Source organism: Pinus tabuliformis, chromosome X (assembly GCF_031772625.1).
Source record: "Pinus tabuliformis cultivar Carrire ecotype Pingquan chromosome X, CPIR1, whole genome shotgun sequence".
Lineage (NCBI taxonomy): Eukaryota > Viridiplantae > Streptophyta > Pinopsida > Pinales > Pinaceae > Pinus > Pinus tabuliformis.
This window is the reverse complement of record NC_142308.1, coordinates 467,015,673-467,035,560: the sequence shown is the minus strand read 5'-3', so window position 1 is coordinate 467,035,560 and position 19,888 is coordinate 467,015,673.

Here is a 19,888-nt window from a genome sequence, read left to right as displayed (position 1 = left end):
GACACTCCTCTAACTACCTCTATGGACCAGCAAGGAGAAAAGAGACAAAGGTTAAACCCTTTTTCTGAGGAGGAAGTACCAGAGAGGCCAATTGACAATATGCCCCCTCCTAGTATTGAGACATCCACCAGTTCTTTACAGCAAGGGCAGGACATTCCACATGGGACAGAGGTCAGCTCTTCTAGGCAGAAATCAAAGGCAGACTCCAGCATCAAGCAGCAGTTTATTGATATAAAGAAAAGTAATGAGCCCCTCAGGCACCAAATCTACAACCATCTCCTGAAAATGGTGCCAACAAATCAGCAGAGATTAATGTCTGCCTATGACATCCAAGAGCAGAAAATGACTCTCAGTCATTTCAGGCCTACCATGCAGCAACCTCAAACAGCTGCAGATTACATCAGAACTAATCTGGAAATTTTTGCCAGAGATATCCACCCCTTGGATCAAATTGAGCTACATAGACAAACAGGGGAAATGATATATTCTACATTAGCTGATAAGACCCTGTTGGCACACCAACTACAAAATTCTCTACACAACACTGCAGCTCAACTAGAATTGGAGAAAGCATCATCTCAGGCCAAGGACAACAGAATCAAGTCCTTGGAAGAGATCATCATAGAGTTGGGTCATGATCCAAAGGACCCTAAAGGTGTGCAAGCATTATTGAAGAAAAGGGATGAAGATATAGCAGCAATGAGAAAACAGATCAAGCTGCCAGCTGGCCTTCACCCTCAAACTGGAGAAGTAGCAGAGCAGAAGAAGGTTCAAGATGTAATGTCTCTACTCCTGAGTTTATACAAGAGGCTAATGGAAACAAAGAGTGCACTAGAGGTGGCACTAAAATCAAGACAAAGTGAGACACCAATGCAGCCTGCACAAACATCTGCATCTATTGAAGATGTGCCACTTTCCACTACTACAGCAACACCTCCTACAGGACAGACATCAGAAATTGGTCCTTCAACATCAGCACCAGCAATAGCACTAGATCAGGGACCCAACCTGAGTATGCAGAACATGATGAAGGAACTGGAAGCCTTGGAAGCACAGATGGCAGAACTGAATGAGACTAAAGAAAAATTGGCCACAGTTAATGAAAAGTATGACAAATCCAAGAAAAGTGTAGCTGAAAAGACAAGGGAAGTAAGGGCTCTTGAGAAGAAAATAAAAGGACTAGAGAAAGAGCTCTCCCTTGACAAAGTGGTAGTTGAAATCAAGAAGATCCTGTGGACCAACATTGGTCAATATATAACAGACCAGTGGCAATACATAGAGACTATCCATGAGCATATGGATCTAATAGGCAGGGCCCAAAAAGAAAGCCAAAGAGCGAGAGCATCTCTTGGAAACATGCCTGAAATAGCCAATAGGATGATCAATGTCCTGAATAACCGCACTGGCCCTCAGCTGGCAGCAATGGGTATCACTAACAGGACTGATACCATTTTACTAGTGAAAAGAGTGCTCACTCTAAGAAATCATGTGCAAACATTGGACATGAGGTGTCAAGAGATGCAAATGGAGGTTAACAAATTCATTGAGAAGATCACAGCATTACATAATAGAGGCCTTCCCAGCTTAGTAACCAGTGCAGGAAGGTTACTATCTCATGAAAATTATGCCAAGAGGGTAGACACATATGCCACAAATCAAATCACTGCAGCAGCAAGTACCACAGAGGGAACAGGGCCTCCATCTGGGCAGGATCTCTATGACAAACTAGAGAATTTATTCTTCATTGCACATGAGATCAGACATCTTTTTGAAGTGCCTCCAAACTACTACAAATACACTGAGTAGATGAGATTCTAGGCATAATTTTAAGGAACCAATTGCCTACTCAGGAATGGTGGACAGACATGATACAAACACTGCTGTAGAAAACAGATTGTCCACTATATTTTTGGATTTTCATCATAAAAGTCAGCAATTTCAAAAGTTAATACATATTTGTTGACTGGGAAAGCAATTGAAAAGGCCAACTCAACAATCCAGCGTGACCAGCAAAGGCAAATGATCACAAAAGCAGATGACGGGGCTGAGATAGCCGCACCTCGACAGAGCAATAAAGAGCGTATCATTCAGAATGAATACAAAGTGCCCAACCGACCCGGCGGCCTCCAAAAGTCAAAGAATTTCTGACAAACTGAAAAGGCATTCATTGTATACTTAAAGTAGCAATAACTTTTGTATCTGCTATTTTGAAAGTTGGTGAACGTAGTTATTAAGCAAATGACTCAGCGTTAAGATATTTTGTAAAAATGATTGTATATATATCCCCACGCATGAACTTGCTGGGGTTGTTGATTTTTCTTCTGAAGAAGTTATGTTGTAAATTTCAGAATTTTAATACAGGGAGCTAATGGAATTTCTAAAGTTCTGAGTTGTTTCGATGTGTTGTGGTGTGATTTCTTGCTGCTACAGGATTCCTATGCTATTTCATGGCACAATAAGTTTTCTGAACCATCTTGTTATGTATTTCGTTCTTTCATAATCCGTTCATGCTCTATATTTCACATGTTTAATAGCACAGAAAAAGAATAGTTCAGGATTTGTTCATTAAAACACCCTAAACTCAATCTATGTTGTTATGAATGTTTTTCTTCAGTATTAGTTATGAATGTGTAATTCTTAGTTGCTCACCTTCATGCTAAAACTTTCACAGTAAATATTGTTCAGGAATTCAAGTCTGCTCCTGAGTGATATTTCCTTTCCCCACATCACCAACTTAGTGAAAGATTCTTAATTGCCTCTCACTGGCTGGACATATTCCATATTCACAAATTGAAGTTTGTTTCATGATATATCTATATGGCCCTGCAGTTTCATCACTCTAACTCAACACCTCAAACAACACATAATCACAGACTCCATAGCCCAATGGACTGAACCTCCTGAAGATCTCATCTCAGCTGCTAGAAGACATCATTCAACCAAAACTTTAGACAAAATACAGTACATCATAACTAGCCTAAAACATTATCAAAACAAAGCTAAATCCTAAAGAGAGAGCCCTCTCTGATTGCAGGTAGGCTAGGACCTGTGATCCAAAGATTGGTCTGTGGTTACCTCGGCCGTATTCCCTTAGGAGTCAAAGGGAACAACCTGAGTGATAACATAACTGGCGACTCCACTGGGGAATCGAACTAATGTGTCAACTGCTGTCTGTTCTAGATAGTGGTTCCAAAATTTAAGCATTCCCTTGACCATTCTGAAAATATTCTCAAAAAATTACCAAAAACAAGTTCAGAAGCTGGCTCCTAAAAAGAGAACTAGGCATACAAGGTCAAATCCTGACCCAAATCCTCCACCTGTTTTTGATAACCCTAATTTGATCCCTAAGACTCTTAGGAACCAAAAGGAACCAGAACAATCTCCTGAATCCAGCCCTGAGGCAGTTCAGCAAAGTTTTATTCCAACCCCTGCTAAACCATCAGTCCACCTGCATATAACTCATTCTTCCCCCTCTTCCTCATCCACTTCACAAAATACATTGTCTACACCTAATACACAAACTGCTATTGCTGTCCCTCTTGTTCCAGTTGTTCCCTTTCCACCCGTTGTCCCATTTATTCCTCCAAATATGGCTAATCGTTATGCACCCCTTCAGTTACCTGGTAATCTAGGGGCTATGCCTCAGGACTACAAAAGCAAGATTACTTATTTTGATGGGACCAGTACATACACTACCTTACAACATACCAAGAAAATGCAAGATTACTTTGAAAACTATGAGATAGATGATGATGATGTGGGAATGAAAATTTTTGTACAAAGTCTGACAGGTGAAGTAAGAACTTGGTTTAGAGTGCTTGTTGCAAATTCTATACCTGATTCAGGTGCTCTTTATCAGTCCTTTCTGAACAGATGGGAAAAGAAAAAGGATCCTCTACACATTCTATCTGAATATGACACCATAAGGAGAGGCCCTCAAGAAACTGTCTTGGACTATTGCACTAGATTCAATATTATCTATAATGCCATCCCTCAAAATCTTAGGCCTCCACCTGATTTGGCATTGATTAAGTTCCCTGATGGGTTTGATGCTGATATGGCATATAAACTAAGAGAAAGAGCCCCTGCAACCCTGGCAGACATGCAAAACATAGCTGTAAGCGTGGAGGCAAATCTGATTGCTAAGAGAAACTTGGTAAGAACTGAAAGAAGAACTACTTTTAAGGAAGAACCCTCATCATTTGAGCAAAAGCTAGATGCAATCATCAAAGGTATGGATAGACTTGGTGATAGAGTGGAAACCATAGAAAGAAAATAATCATGGGAAGGTCAAACAAGCAATATTAGAAATCCAAACTTTAGAAAGAATCAGAATCCCAACGTTGGAAGGACTGATCCTGACCAGCATGTCAGACCTCCTTTCCAAGAAAATTATGCTGAGGCTTCAACATCTAGTGAACCTAATGAGGACCCTCACATCAACCTAATGGGTTTGGACAGTGAACATCAAGTATTCTTAACACAAGAAGATCAAGAGGTTTACAATGACAATCAATACCACACTAAGTCAAGAGAATCATTTGATTTCAAAGAAGGTTATGATGCAGCTGTGTATGAGGTACACAAACAGTATAAACTAAGGACCAGAACGATAGATGTACCTGAAACTCTTAAACCAAAGGACAATAAGCTGCCAAAAAAGATCAATGATAAGAGTACTCTCCCACAATCAGCTGGCAATTCGAACCCACATTCCTCAGAAGTCACTGTGGAGGATATTTCAGAGCAACAAACATCTGAAAAACAGCCAGTCCCACCTCATCCAGCAAAAATGAAGTCAGATAATACCCTTGGAAGCAAACATGGTACCAATTTTATTCAAAATCATACCAACCATGAACAAAAGATCATTGATAACCCAGCTGAAAAAGAAAAACCTGCTGCACTTAATGCCAAGATGCAAATTGAAAAGCCTTTTAACTTGGAAACAGAAATAAGTAAACTTAAGATATCAGTTCCTCTCTCGGAATTAGCCAAACATGAAATATACAGACAACAGATTAACAAGTCACTCCAAGTATCAGACAATAAAGATGTTGTGAATGTCCTAGATGACCAACCAGAGTTGCTGTTCGGACCTGAGGTTAATGGAAAAACAGAAAATGGAGGGGTTCCACCCTTTTATGTCAGTTTAAACATCCATGATAAGGTTCTGCATAATGCAATGTTTGATTCTGGGGCCTCACACAACTTAATGCCCAAATCTGTAATGGAAAAACTTGACCTAGACATCACAAGACCTTATAAAGATCTATTCTCATTTGATTCAAGCCAGGTTAGGTGCTTAGGATTGATTAAAGATTTATGTGTCTCCCTGGTCCAATACCCAACCAAAACGATATTGATGGATGTGGTGGTAGCTGACATACCTCCTAAGTATGGCATGCTCTTGTCCAGATCCTGGGGGGCCAAACTCCAAGGATCTTTGCAATTAGATATGTCCTATGCAACCATCTCAGTCTTTGGGCAGCCAAAGAGATTATACCGTGAAACTTTGATGAAATATGTGGTAAGCAGTCAAGAGAAACCCCAAAACTTCCCAATCTATTCAATACACTCTGACATGGATTCATTTATTCTCTACAATGCTGACATCTGCAGCAAGGCTTATTCTGAACTATTAATAGCAGCAGAGGTAGAGAAATTAAATGAACAAAGTGCCCCCCAACACCAAGACACTTTAGGTGCCACTGATAAAACTAAGGGACATGATATACCAAGTGACCTGCAGGAAATAAATATGCCTATGATGCAATTCTCTAAAAATCTAAATCCAAGTCTTGAACATGAGACCTTATGGTACTTGGAATTTGATGGTTCTGTAAACAAGTTAGGAGCTGGGGCAGGAGTCTGGATCCATAATATGCACAATGATCAGGCTGAAGGTCATGCATACAGGTTAAACTTCCGATGTACAAACAACATGGCTGAGTATGAGGCCCTTCTGCTAGGTCTCAAACTCATAAAAAATTTGGGAGCAACTAAAATTTCAATCTTAGGGGATTCAGATCTAATCATACAACAAATTAAAGGAAACTTTACTACAAATGATTTAAGGTTGAGAGCATATAAGGCAGCAGCTATTCAGGTACTTGACACCTTCTCACAATCACAGTTGACTAAAATTTCCAGAGAACTCAATCTTCATGCTCACAGTTTGGCAACCTTTGCCAACACTTGTAAGTTGCCTTTCAAACCCAATCATACTTTTACTGCCGAAATCAAACACAGGCCAGTAGTTCCAGACAACATCAAAAACTGGCAAGTCTTTGAGAGTGACACTCAGATAAATAATTTCCTCACTCTAAAAGAGGAATTTTCTGGCATTAACATTGACTCAATCACTGGAGATGATCAACCACAAGCACACATCAATACACAGAAAATATCAGCTGAAACAGCTAATCTGGTTTTGCACCCTACCACCTTCAATAACGAAAGTATACAACAGCTGGGTCAGACAGATGAAGATGAATTGGCTGAAACAGAAACAGAGGTAATTGAGTTGAAAGATAATGTTTTGCCCACAGGTTTAACCCCTTTGGAGGATCTGTTTGATTCAAATGATATCTCAAGAAAACCAAAAATGCAACCATTAAATGCTGAAATAGAAGATTGTAACATTGGGACTCCAGAAAATCCCAAAATGGTTAAGTTATCCAAGGCATTACCACCTGAGCAGAAACTGAAATACATTGAGTTGTTTAAAGAGTTCCAAGATGTCTTTGCCTGGAGCTATGAGGACCTCAAGTCTTATGATACCTCAGTCATCCAGCACACTATACCTTTAAAAGAAAATCAAAAGCCTTTCAAACAAAAACTCAGAAGAGTGAACCCTGTGCTCCTGCCTCTCATTGAAAAAGAGGTGAAACATATGTATGAAGCAGGAATCATTGCTCCAATCAGATTCTCAGAATGGATATCAAACCTAGTGCCTACTAGGAAAAAGACAAGAGAAATTAGACTGTGTGTTGACCTAAGAAATTTAAAAAAAGTCTCTCTCAAAGACCATTACCCCTTACCAAAAATGGATCATATCCTGCAAAGGGTAGTGGGAGCCTCTAGGATCTCATTGTTAGATGGCTTTTCAGGATTCAATCAGATTCTAGTACATCCAGATGACCAAGACAAAACTGCCTTTACAACACCTTGGGGAACTTTCAAATATGTCAAAATGCCTTTTGGGCTTAAAAATGCAGGGGCTACTTTCCAAAGAGCTATGGATATAGCCTTTGCCAAGGAAATTCATGACTTTCTAGTGGTCTACCTGGATGATCTAACTGCCTTTTCAAAATCAGACCAAGAACACTTATAACACTTGAGGCCAGTTTTCACAATTTGTAGAAAATATGGCATATCTTTAAATCCAAAGAAGTCACTGTTTGGACTAGAGGAAGGTAAACTCTTGGGACATATAATATCAAAAGATGGTATTAGGATCGATCCAGACAGAATTCAAGCCATCCTACAAGTACCACATCCAAGAAACATCAAGGAACTCCAAAGCTTCTTAGGAAAAATCAACTTCTTGAGAAGGTTCATTCCAAATCTGGCTGAGCTCACAAGACTGTTAAACAACATGCTAAAAAAGGAATCCAAGGTCAAATGGACCTTAGAAGCTAGACAAGCCTTTGAGGATATTAAAAAAGCATTGACAAATACTCCAGTCCTAACAAGTCCTAGATTTGATAGAGATTTCATCATTTTTTCCTTTGCTTCTAAGCATACAATTGCTGCTGTTCTACTACAGAAGGATGATCAAGGCTGTGAGAAACCTATTGCATTCTTTAGTAGAGCTCTTAGGGATGCACCCTTGAAATATCAGATCATGGAAAAACAAGCCTATGCACTAGTGAAAGAAATCAAGGACTTCAGAGTCTATATCCTCTACTCCCACATCATTTCCTATGTCCCAAATGCAATAGTGAAAGACATTTTGACCCAAGAAGGAATTGAAGGTAGGAGGGGCAAATGGATCGCCAAAATCCTAGAATATGACATGGAAATCAAGCCTACCAAGCTGATAAAAGGACAGGGTCTAGCCAAGTTGTTGGCTGAAACAAATTTTCAAGCTCTTGACATTAATGAACTGGACAATGAACAGGAGATGGCGACTCCACAAATCAACCAAACCTTTATGCAATCCCCCTGGTATACTGATATATGTTTTGTATTGTTAAACCTGCAAGCTCCTCCAGGGTTGTCCAGGACTAAGAAAAGGTTCTTGAAAATGAAAGCGTCAAAATTTTGTATTATTAACAATGATTTGTTTTGGAGAAACCATGAAGGGATCTTACTTAATTGCTTGACATTGGATGAAACTGACAATGTCCTCAAAGAATTTCATGCAGGTGACTGTGGAGGACACCTATACTGGAAATCCACAGCTGATAAAATCCTAAGGGCTGGTTTTTATTGGCCCTCTTTGTTTACTGATGTGAGAACATTTGTAATGTCTTGTCACAAATGTCAAATCTTTGAAGGGAAGAGAAAGTTGTTGCCTTTACCACTCAAACCTGTTTCAACTGAAAGACCATTCCAGCAATGGGGTCTAGACTTTATTGGTGAAATTCACCCCCCATCCTCTGGCCAGCATAGGTGGATTCTGACTACTACAGACTATTTCACCAAATGGATAGAAGTTGTCCCCTGTAGGCAGGCCAATGACTCCATTATCATACAATTTCTAGAGACCAACATCTTGTCCAGATTTGGCTGTCCAGACAAAATCATCACAGACAATGCTGTTGCTTTCAAGTCCAAAAAAATGATCAGCTTTTGTCACAAATATCATATGACCTTAGGTCATTCCACAGCCTATTACCCTCAAGGCAATGGCCTAGCTGAGTCTTCCAATAAAAGCCTAATTAACATCATCAAAAAAGTGTTGGAGGAAAACAAAAAGAATTGGCATAAGAAGTTAATGAATGCTCTATGGGCAGATAGACTAACCACCAAAAGATCCATTGGTACAAGTCCATATGAACTAGTTTATGGAATGGAAGCAAGGTTTCCTTCATCTCTAGGTGTTCCTGTAATCAAGTTGCTGCAAGAAATACAAGCTGAACCAAATGACATTCAGAGAAGGATCAATCAAACAATTCACCTGCAGCAAACAAGGGAGGAAGTCTATGAAAGAACCCAAGTACTGCAAGAAAAGCTCAAAAGAATATTTGACAAAAGAACCAAAGCTGAAGACTTCTCTATAGGAAACAAAGTACTAAGATGGGATTCCAGAAGAGAGGACAAAGGAAAACATGGGAAATTTGACTTCTTATGGAAGGGACCTTATGTGATTTATGTTGTACAAGGTAATAACACTTATTTTCTAAAGAGCTTGGATGGCTCAAACACTGAGGAAGGCCCAGTCAATGGGAGAATGCTCAAGCATTACTTTGATCCCCTCTGATCAAGCATTGCTCAATTGTATATTGTACATAAAATTGTATTTCAGTATGTTTATTTTCAGTGGATAGATAGATCTCCAAATAAAGCAAATTTTGAGAAGAACTAAGGTGCTGTACTATTTTGATAAATACTATTCAGTATTGGCATGGGAGAATGAGAGAAAGTACTTGGAAATTATCTAGAAAATGAGAAATGATCAGAGAAGCAAGGCAAAAGCAGGGCTGTAATTTCACAATAGATCAGCTTAAGGAGTATTGCATGCAAGTTTCATGGATTTAGATACTCAGTCTTCAACAAAAGGAAAGGTCAAAATGCAGAAAGGTGGAAAAGAAGGCAATCTGACCTGCTGATCTTGACTTTTCATCTGGAAAAGTCATCCCCAAGTGGAGCCACTGTTAGCCTCCTATACCAATAGGGTTTCATATTTCATGATTGACAATGGAAATGCTAAAAATGATCATCTTTGATGAGTCAAAGGTTCTATTTTTTTTGGTGAACAAAAGCAAAAAGTTAAAAAATGTAAAGAGGGTATGCCTTAAAAGAATAATCAAAGGGCAAGAAAATGATTTGGTCAAAACAAAAAGAATTGAGATGAACCCCAAACAAAGACCAGGAAAGTGGCCAATCAAAATGCCACTGCTATCTTGATGTATGGCTCAACAGCTTAATCTGGGCCATGCCATCTTTTAAATTGCTTGTTTTAGAGTAGGTAATGAGTACTTGTTCAAACAGTTTAAGCTTGACAGATGATTAGCTGGATAGAGAAAGAAAGGTGCCCACTAGCTTAATTTGGGCCCTTGGAAGATATAAGGGTAGATTTAGATAGGAGGGCAGCAAAAAGAAAAGAGCACATGAGGGTTTGCAAGTCTAAGTGCACCCTCCCTGAAGAAACAAAAAATGCTAGGAAATAAGATGGGTAGGTAGTGAGGTTGCAGAAGCATATCTTCTCTCATATCACTGGCCTAAGCAAAGAAAACACATGGTGGCCAGTATAGTTCTTCCTATTCAGCATTTTTGTGGCAGCAAAGTGAAGCATGTCTAATTTCCCAATAATTCCCTATCAAACTTCTTTCTAACATCCCACTACCACCTTTGTTCATAACAGAAATCAAACTCATTTGTTGATTCTCGTTATATAGAAGAGCCACATTTCCTATGAAAAATCTTTTCATTTTGATCTACTCTCATAACTAAGTTTGTTCCCTAAAAAGCTTAGTGTTTGCTTCCTCTCTTCCATATCTCCCATCCAATACTAACTACTAACTCTATTATTACTTAACTCCCTATGTTCCCCTTTTTCCCTATTATTATATCACTATTGTATAGAAAAAATCCCAAAAATATGTATATACCCCTTCCCCTAGGCAATATACCCTTATAGTTCCAAAAGGTCAGAGTGCAAATAAATTGAAGCGCAAAGGGAAAAATATCACTAAACTATGTCTCGGGATTAAATCAATACCTGCTTGGTTTAACAGCCCTAAGCGCGTTTTATTAAATCAAATGTCCAAAACCCATTTTGTTCACAAAACATTGCAAAAACCCAAAAACCCGCCTATGGCTAAAGTTCTGCCCTGGCGCGCATTCCTAGAAAAAATAATTCTTTATTGTCCGCACCCTCCGTATCCATCCCGCACCTCCATAGTCCGTCGACCGTCGGATCTAGGCCCTCCCATCTGACGTCTCATAACAATTTCGGACCGCCTCCGATGCCCGGATGATAGTGCCTGAAATCTGTCAGAGCATGACGTCAGGGCTTGGACGCGTGTCGTCCCCAAATTGTATCGGGCGGCCTCCTGCCAAAACCGCTCCCGTACCATAAGCGGTCCGACGGAACCGTTTACCGCTCTGCCAATTCCACCATACGTCACCCATGTGTCACCCCTACGTCACTGCCACTTCGGCATCGCATCACCATCCCATCCGCCATCGCTCCGAGCTGTCTGCCATGTCACCTGTCCACGTGGGGTTGCCCACCGGCCGCCACGTCATCATTCCGTACCCGACCCCACCCATGACGTCATGCTGATGTCATCCGACAAAAATGCGCCAAAAGCCAAATTTTCACTATTTTGCCCAAAAAACCTGTTTTTCGCGTTATTTGCAATTTTCACTCACTGTACTCCTGCATGAGCGAGTACGTCGTTTGCTTGCCAACTTTGAAGACTGCTCCTGGCTGTCGGCGCCTCGAATTCACCTGCATTTCCACCATTGTGCCAAGTATACCAGGTATTTATCAGTTTCCCCCCTCCGCGCCTGGTTTTTCACATAATTCACTGAAGAAACTAAGAAAGGGAGAAAGAACAGTAATAACTAGAAATCCTCGTGAACCATTGGTCTTTCTCCACACTGAAGCTCAATTTCACCCATAGAGCTGCCACATTGTGCCAAATTACCACAAATTCACAGTTTGTTTGCGCATTCGCAAATTCAAACCTCTGCTACACAAATTCACCGAGAAAGTGACTCTCAAATCCCAGCATTTGCTCCTTGAGTTTATCCTAGGAGAATTTTGACTCGGTTTTACCCCAAATTTTGCCTCTTCCCCTCTGCAAATTGCCCTGCTCATTCAAAATCCACTACTCTATATTGCTGAGCCCAAGGAAAACTTCAAATACAATCCCAAATTCAGTTGACCATGGAGACTCCAGTGGCATTGAACATTGCCCCATTAAATGCCCCACACAAGAACCTGGAGTGGTTAGCCCTTGCTGACAGAGATTTTCAGATGAGAGAAACTGTAGAGAGGACAAACACATACCATATAGACATAGTTTGTGAGTTGAGAAAGAAGCATAGAGATGGTACAGACCTCCTGGGAATATGGAAATCCAATTTGCCAATTTATTATCTCCCTCAGGTCAATGAATTCCCTGATTTGATCCACCAGTGCCGCTCAAACTATGACCCCACTCAAAGAGTTGTTCTGAGTCCTTCAGGCTCTGTCTTGTTCCATATTACACCTGAAGCCATAAACCACATACTGCAGTTCAAACCTACAAGACCACTGGTGCCTCTTTCCATGCAACTTTTACTAGAGCAGGGTGACAAGCTCTCCAACTCACAAATAACAAGGATTGGCCAATTGTTTATGCGCCCAGAGTACTAGCCCTTACAGCCTCCCCCTCATCTGCATGACTGGTTCAATGACATAGGGAGACTGCTGGTAGGCATTATATCCTCCATCCTAGGCTTCAAGACCAGTGAGTTTGTAGATGAGACAACACTGGTTGTTCTATCTATTTTTACTCCAGGACAGCCCCCTGCTGTCCAGTATGATTATGCCTCATTCATAGCCAACAAAATTCATGAACAGTTCATGAATTTGGAGAGAGAGAGGGTTTTCAAGTATACCTCCTACATATATCATCTGTTTCTATACAATCAACCTGACAGCTTTCCTGTTTCCCTCAAGAAATTGGATGCAAAGGGAGACAGAAGATCTGTAATATTCTGGACATCAGTATGTCATCACATCCATTTTTCACCATACAACTACTGTGAATTTATTGACCTATTCATTCATCCAGCCTTGTCACTGCTGCAGAGTTCCCCTCCTCCTAGGCTCACAGATGATATGCAGAAAATCCTTCAGCTGTCCAAGAACTATAGCATAGGGGATTGGTACTTTTACCAACACCATACAGTGATCAGGATATATGGCTGTGAGTTAGCTCCATACAGGCTACCAAGATATGTCCCCATGAGACTCTTTGCTCTAGAGTACTTCAGACAGTTCGGCAATGCAGATGTGATCCACTTCCATAGCAAAAACAAGAAGGCACAGCTCAAAATTAAGCATCAATTGGGTCCATTCATTTTTAACAAGAGAGAAGAAGCTTGGGATGAGGCAGATCAAATGCTAAAAGCCCTCCAGCTCAAGACAAGCTTCTATTGGGCACCCTATGACCCTAACCACTTCATAAGCCTTAGAAGAATCAAGCACAGGCTTGCTACATATGACCACATTAGCATTCCAGAGGTTGAACAATATGCTAATCAAATAGAGTGGAAAAAGGGTACATTAGTGGAAGATTATAGTGAAGAAGAAATAGCAGAGAAAGATATTAAAACTTTAGAAAAGGCAGTTGACTTGGAGTATTTTCGACAGGTCCGGTCTTCAGGTATTCAGCATCGTGGAGAAGCTGCTTCTTCATCTACCATTCCTCGACAACCTGCCAAAACAGCTGATCCATCAGCAGACATGACTAAAGGCAAAACAGTGCAGCAAGAAGAAACACCTCCAATTGTGGAGCAGCAGGAAAGCAGAGCTAAACAACCTGCCCACACAGAACAGCAAACACATGAACAAATTCCTCCAAGGTAGGAGGTAACAGTTGACTCCTCTGTATTACAAACACCTGTTAATGAGGACAGGACAAGGAAGAGGGATAGGCAAGAGGACACTCCTCTAACTACCTCTATGGACCAGCAAGGAGAAAAGAGACAAAGGTTAAACCCTTTTTCTGAGGAGGAAGTACCAGAGAGGCCAATTGACAATATGCCCCCTCCTAGTATTGAGACATCCACCAGTTCTTTACAGCAAGAGGAGGACATTCCACATGGGACAGAGGTCAGCTCTTCTAGGCAGAAATCAAAGGCAGACTCCAGCATCAAGCAGCAGTTTATTGATATAAAGAAAAGGAATGAGCCCCTCAGGCACCAAATCTACAACCATCTCCTGAAAATGGCGCCAACAAATCAGCAGAGATTAATGTCTGCCTATGACATCCAAGAGCAGAAAATGACTCTCAGTCATTTCAGGCCTACCATGCAGCAACCTCAAATAGCTGCAGATTACATCAGAACTAATCTGGAAATTTTTGCCAGAGATATCCACCCCTTGGATCAAATTGAGCTACATAGACAAACATGGGAAATGATATATTCTACATTAGCTGATAAGACCCTGTTGGCACACCAACTACAAAATTCTCTACACGACACTGCAGCTCAACTAGAATTGGAGAAAGCATCATCTCAAGCCAAGGACAACAGAATCAAGTCCTTGGAAGAGATCATCATAGAGTTGGGTCATGATCCAAAGGACCCTAAAGGTGTGCAAGCATTATTGAAGAAAAGGGATGAAGATATTGTAGCAATGAGAAAACAGATCAAGCTGCTAGCTGGCTTTCACCCTCAAACTAGAGAAGTAGCAGAGCAGAAGAAGGATCAAGATGTAATGTCTCTACTCCTGAGTTTATACAAGAGGCTAATGGAAACAGAGAGTGCACTAGAGGTGGCACTAAAATCAAGACAAAGTGAGACGCCAATGCAGCCTGCACAAACATCTGCATCTACTGAAGGTGTGCCACTTTCCACTACTACAGCAGCACCTCCTACAGGACAGACATCAAAAATTGGTCCTTCAACATCAGCACCAGCAATAGCACCAGATCAGGGACCCAACCTGAATATGCAGAACATGATGAAGGAACTGGAAGCCTTGGAAGCACAGATGGCAGAACTGAATGAGACTAAAGAAAAATTGGCCACAGTTAATGAAAAGTATGACAAATCCAAGCAAAGTGTAGCTGAAAAGACAAGGGAAGTAAGGGCTCTTGAGAAGAAAATAAAAGAACTAGAGAAAGAGCTCTCCCTTGACAAAGTGGTAGTTGAAATCAAGAAGATCCTGTGGACCAACATTGGTCAATCTATAACAGACCAGTGGCAATACATAGAGACTATCCATGAGCATATGGATCTAATAGGCAGGGCCCAAAAAGAAAGCCAAAGAGAGAGAGCATCTCTTGGAAGCATGCCTGAAATAGCCAACAGGATTATCAATGTCCTGAATAACCGCACTGGCCCTCAGCTGGCAGCAATGGGTATCACTAACAGGACTGATACCATTTTACTAGTGAAAAGAGTGCTCACTCTAAGAAATCATGTGCAAACATTGGACAGGAGGTGTCAAGAGATGCAAACGGAGGTTAACAGATTCATTGAGAAGATCACAACATTACATAATAGAGGCCTTCCCAGCTTAGTAACCAGTGCAGGAAGGTTACTATCTCATGAAAATTATGCCAAGAGGGTAGACACATATGCCACAAATCAAATCACTGCAGCAGCAAGTACCTCAGAGGGAACAGGGCCTCCATCTGGGCAGGATCTCTATGACAAACTAGAGAATTTATTCTTCATTGCACATGAGATCAGACATCTTTTTGAAGTGCCTCCAAACTACTACAAATACACTGAGGCAGATGAGACTCTAGGCATAATTTTAAGGCACCAGTTGCCTACTCAGGAATGGTGGATAGGCATGATACAAACACTGCTGTAGAAAACAGATTGTCCACTATATTTTTGGATTTTCATCATAAAAGTAAGAAATTTCAAAAGTTAATACATATTTGTTGACTGGGAAAGCAATTGAAAAGGCCAACTCAGCAATCCAGCGTGACCAGCAAAGGCAAATGATCACAAAAGCAGATGACGGGGCTGAGATAGCCGCACCTAGATAGAGCAATAAAGAGTGTATCATTCAGAATGAATACAAAGTGCCCAACCGACCCAGCGACCTCCAAAAGTCAAAGAATTTCTGACAAACTGAAAAGGCATTCATTGTATACTTAAAGTAGCAATAACTTTTGTATCTGCTATTTTGAAAGTTGGTGAACGCAGTTATTAAGCAAATGACTCAGCATTAAGATATTTTGTAAAAACGATTGTATATATATCCCCACGCATGAACTTGTTGGGGTTGTTGATTTTTCTTCTGAAGAAGTTATGTTGTAAATTTCAGACTTTTAATACAGGGAGCTAATGGAATTTCTGAAGTTCTGAGTTGTTTCGATGTGTTGTGGTGTGATTGCTTGTTGCTACAGGATTCCTACACTATTTCATGGCACAATAAGTTTTCTGAACCATCTTGTTATGTATTTCGTTCTTTCATTCCGCTCATGCTCTATATTTCACAGGTTTAATAGCACAGAAAAGGAATAGTTCAGGATTTGTTCATTAAAACACCCTAAACTCAATCTATGTTGTTATGAATGTTTTTCTTCAGTATTAGTTATGAATGTGTAATTCTTAGTTGCTCGCCTTCATGCTAAAACTTTCACAGTAAATATTGTTCAGGAATTCAAGTCAGCTCCTGAGTGATATTTCCTTTCCCCACATCACCAACTTAGTGAAAGATTCTTAATTACCTCTCACTGGCTGGACATATTTCATATTCACAAATTGAAGTTTGTTTCATGATATATCTATATGGCCCTGCCATCTCTCTAACTCAACACCTCAAACAACACATAATCACAGACTCCATAGCCCAATGGACTGAACCTCTTGAAGATCTTATCTCAGCTGCTAGAAGACATCATTCAACCAAAACTTTAGACAAAATACAGTACATCATAACTAGCCTAAAACATTATCAAAACAAAGCTAAATCCTAAAGAGAGAGCCCTCTCTGATTGCAGGTAGGCTAGGACCTGTGATCCAAAGATTGGTCTGTGGTTACCTCGGTCGTATTCCCTTAGGAGTCAAAGGGAACAACCTGAGTGATAACAGAGTCACTCTCAATATTGACCCACTGTGGGATGTTATGATTGCTTACTGCGAATTCTAATGGCAATTTTCAAATTTGTGTCCATTGATAGATCCCCATGAAGCTTCACATGTTTGATGATCCATATTTATCCATCAAGTATTCACTACAATTACTAATTTCTCGATGCTTGATGTGATTACTTTATCTTTCTTTTCATCAGTTTTCTCGGAGGAGATATAGGTGTTGGAATTGATTCTCACTAATTTGTTCCCTTCATTGCGTTGGTTAGAATAAATTCTCATAGAGATGTTCCCTTCATTATGTTGGTTGTTTACGATGATCTTCCCATTTTCCACATATCTTATATTCGAATTTTCTATTTTGTTATTTACAGTGTCTCCAGGGGCGTTATTCAATCTACCAGATGCATCCTTTTTCGCAAATCCAAAAGTGAGCTGATGTGAATTTATTTGTCAGAAACCTCTCGATTTTGGTTTTAGTTTATATATTTTCTTATCTTGCTTCTCTCTTTCCAAACACCCTTCTCTCTTAGCTTTAAGAGTTGTGTCCACATCAACAGTCTTCCATAGGTCAAGGTGAAATCTCTACGTAAGTTCAAGGTGCTTCAGAGATCAACAAGTTAATAAGGAACATAGATGTTAGCTGGAGAAAGATGCTAAGTTAAGAAAGACATAAAAGCCTTGTGGGAGAGAAAGGCAAGATTTTATGAGGAAAATCCTCAAGGGAGAGAAACGAAATTTTTTTGGGAAAAGCCTAGGCAAATGGACAAAAAAAGATCCATGAAAGTGGGACACTACTAATGGAAAAAATATCATGAAAGAGGGTACTAAGCCATAAATCTTTGACCTGTATTTGACCTATATACTTAGTTAAAACACATTATATCCAACTTGTAAAACTCAAGGTCGATAACTCAGACCTCATAATGTAATAGCTATAGGTGTATATTAAAAGGATTTTTATAACCTCAATTGTGTTGCATGAAAATATACAAAACATGTATGCTCCTTGTGGAACCATCTCCATCTCAATGGATACAACAAACATATAAAGTGATATTGAAAATCAAAGATGGAAACATCAGTCCTTGTCGATCCAATTACACGTGGTTTCTACAACACATAGGAGATATAGGGTTAAGACTACGTTGATGACGGAAAGATCGAGATAACAGTTATCCACACTGACTTCTTTGCTCGGCATCCAGATCAACAGATAAAACAATAGAAAGGTGGAACTACAAATTGAAAAGGAAACAACATTCGTAAAGGTGATTTACTTAGTTAATTAAATTGGAAAGTGACGTTTTTCTTTAAATCTATCGCTAAACCAACATCTAACACCCTTTTTCTTATAAACTCAAATTCTTTAAGGATATATCAATAAAATTTAAATAACAAAAAACCATAACCGTGAGTGCACTATAGTTAATATTCTCGTGGGATTCGGCTTGACTACCTTCACTTGCTCGACCTTGTCCCATTAAAATCAGCCATGCAATGGAGGAATTTGACCAGGAAAGAAACATTTACATCATACTAGTCCCTTGTCAATATTTTCAACTAACAACACTGGTGTTTTTAACCTATGCTCAGACTCCATCTTGCAAATGTTGGGGCTTTCTTATAGTATTCCCTTTTCTATAGTTACTATCTTTTATGAACCCCATGAATTAGAGTTTTAATTTTCTTTGTGCATGTTTTTTTCATGGCTTAAGGATTGTAGGAGGGAGGTAGGAAAACACGAGCCACGAATTCAAAACACAAGACAGACTAGGAAGTCGAACTTGATGTTTGACAAAGTTACATGCTAAATACCAATGAATTCCCTATCCATGACATATTTTATGTTTGTGTGGGGCTTAGAGTCACCAATCTACCACTCCTACTATGAAGTATTGCCAACGTCCAATTAACGACTTTCTGGAGCCTTATTGAATGCGGTCAAGGCTCTCTCACAAGATAATATGGTATAGTTGAAATTTGCATTGGTCATGGTTTTGATATGAGACACTGAAATCCAAAGGAAAGGGTGAACTCTTACCCACCCGAACCACAACTTTCGGCTGAGGTACATAGGCTTCAGTTCCACATTCAACACTAAATGAAATACACATAGAGTATGAAATACCATTACACCAATGACCTGATCTTGCGTACATCATTCGAATCCACCATAAGCCTTCTTTTACAACTACCAACATCTTTAGAAATTATAAGAATAAACTTTTCATGAGAATATATGTATAAATATTGCTTAAAAAGCTGCCTATAGGCATGTAAACTTGAAAATCGATTCTATCTTCCTTTTTCAACATCTAGCGATCTGAACCAGGGTTTTAAACTACTATTTTTTTTAAGTGATCCCCTTAAGAAAATGTGAAACACAATCAGTTACATGACTCTGAAGCAATATAAGAACTTCATTTTTCATTCAAATATCACCTTATCTATTCCAAAATCCATCCTTTACACAACCTGAGTTAAAATTATCTTAGATTTGAAATAATCAATATAATATTAATATGTATATAACATGGCACATATCATATTGTATTATATTATATATGCTATTGCTTCGACATCCCCCTCCAATAAATCATTTTAAGATTTAATTTCAACCTTTGTGGATTTTGGAATATTTGTCTTATAGCAATTTATAACTGAACCCTGCATTAAACTTCTTAATGGTGTAGGACCTAGTTTAGGACCTTCATATCTTACAGAGGTGGATTGGCCCATAGGCCGCAATATTGGAACTTAGATCTCCGATACCATTTGTCACATACACCCGAGCAAAATACTACAATTTGCTTCTTTGCTCTACTAGATCCACAATGTGGACTTTTAGATTCAATTAATAGTCTTACATTCCATATCAACCCTTAAGCATAAATTACAACTTGGAGAACAAAATACATCATGGCATTCAATCAAT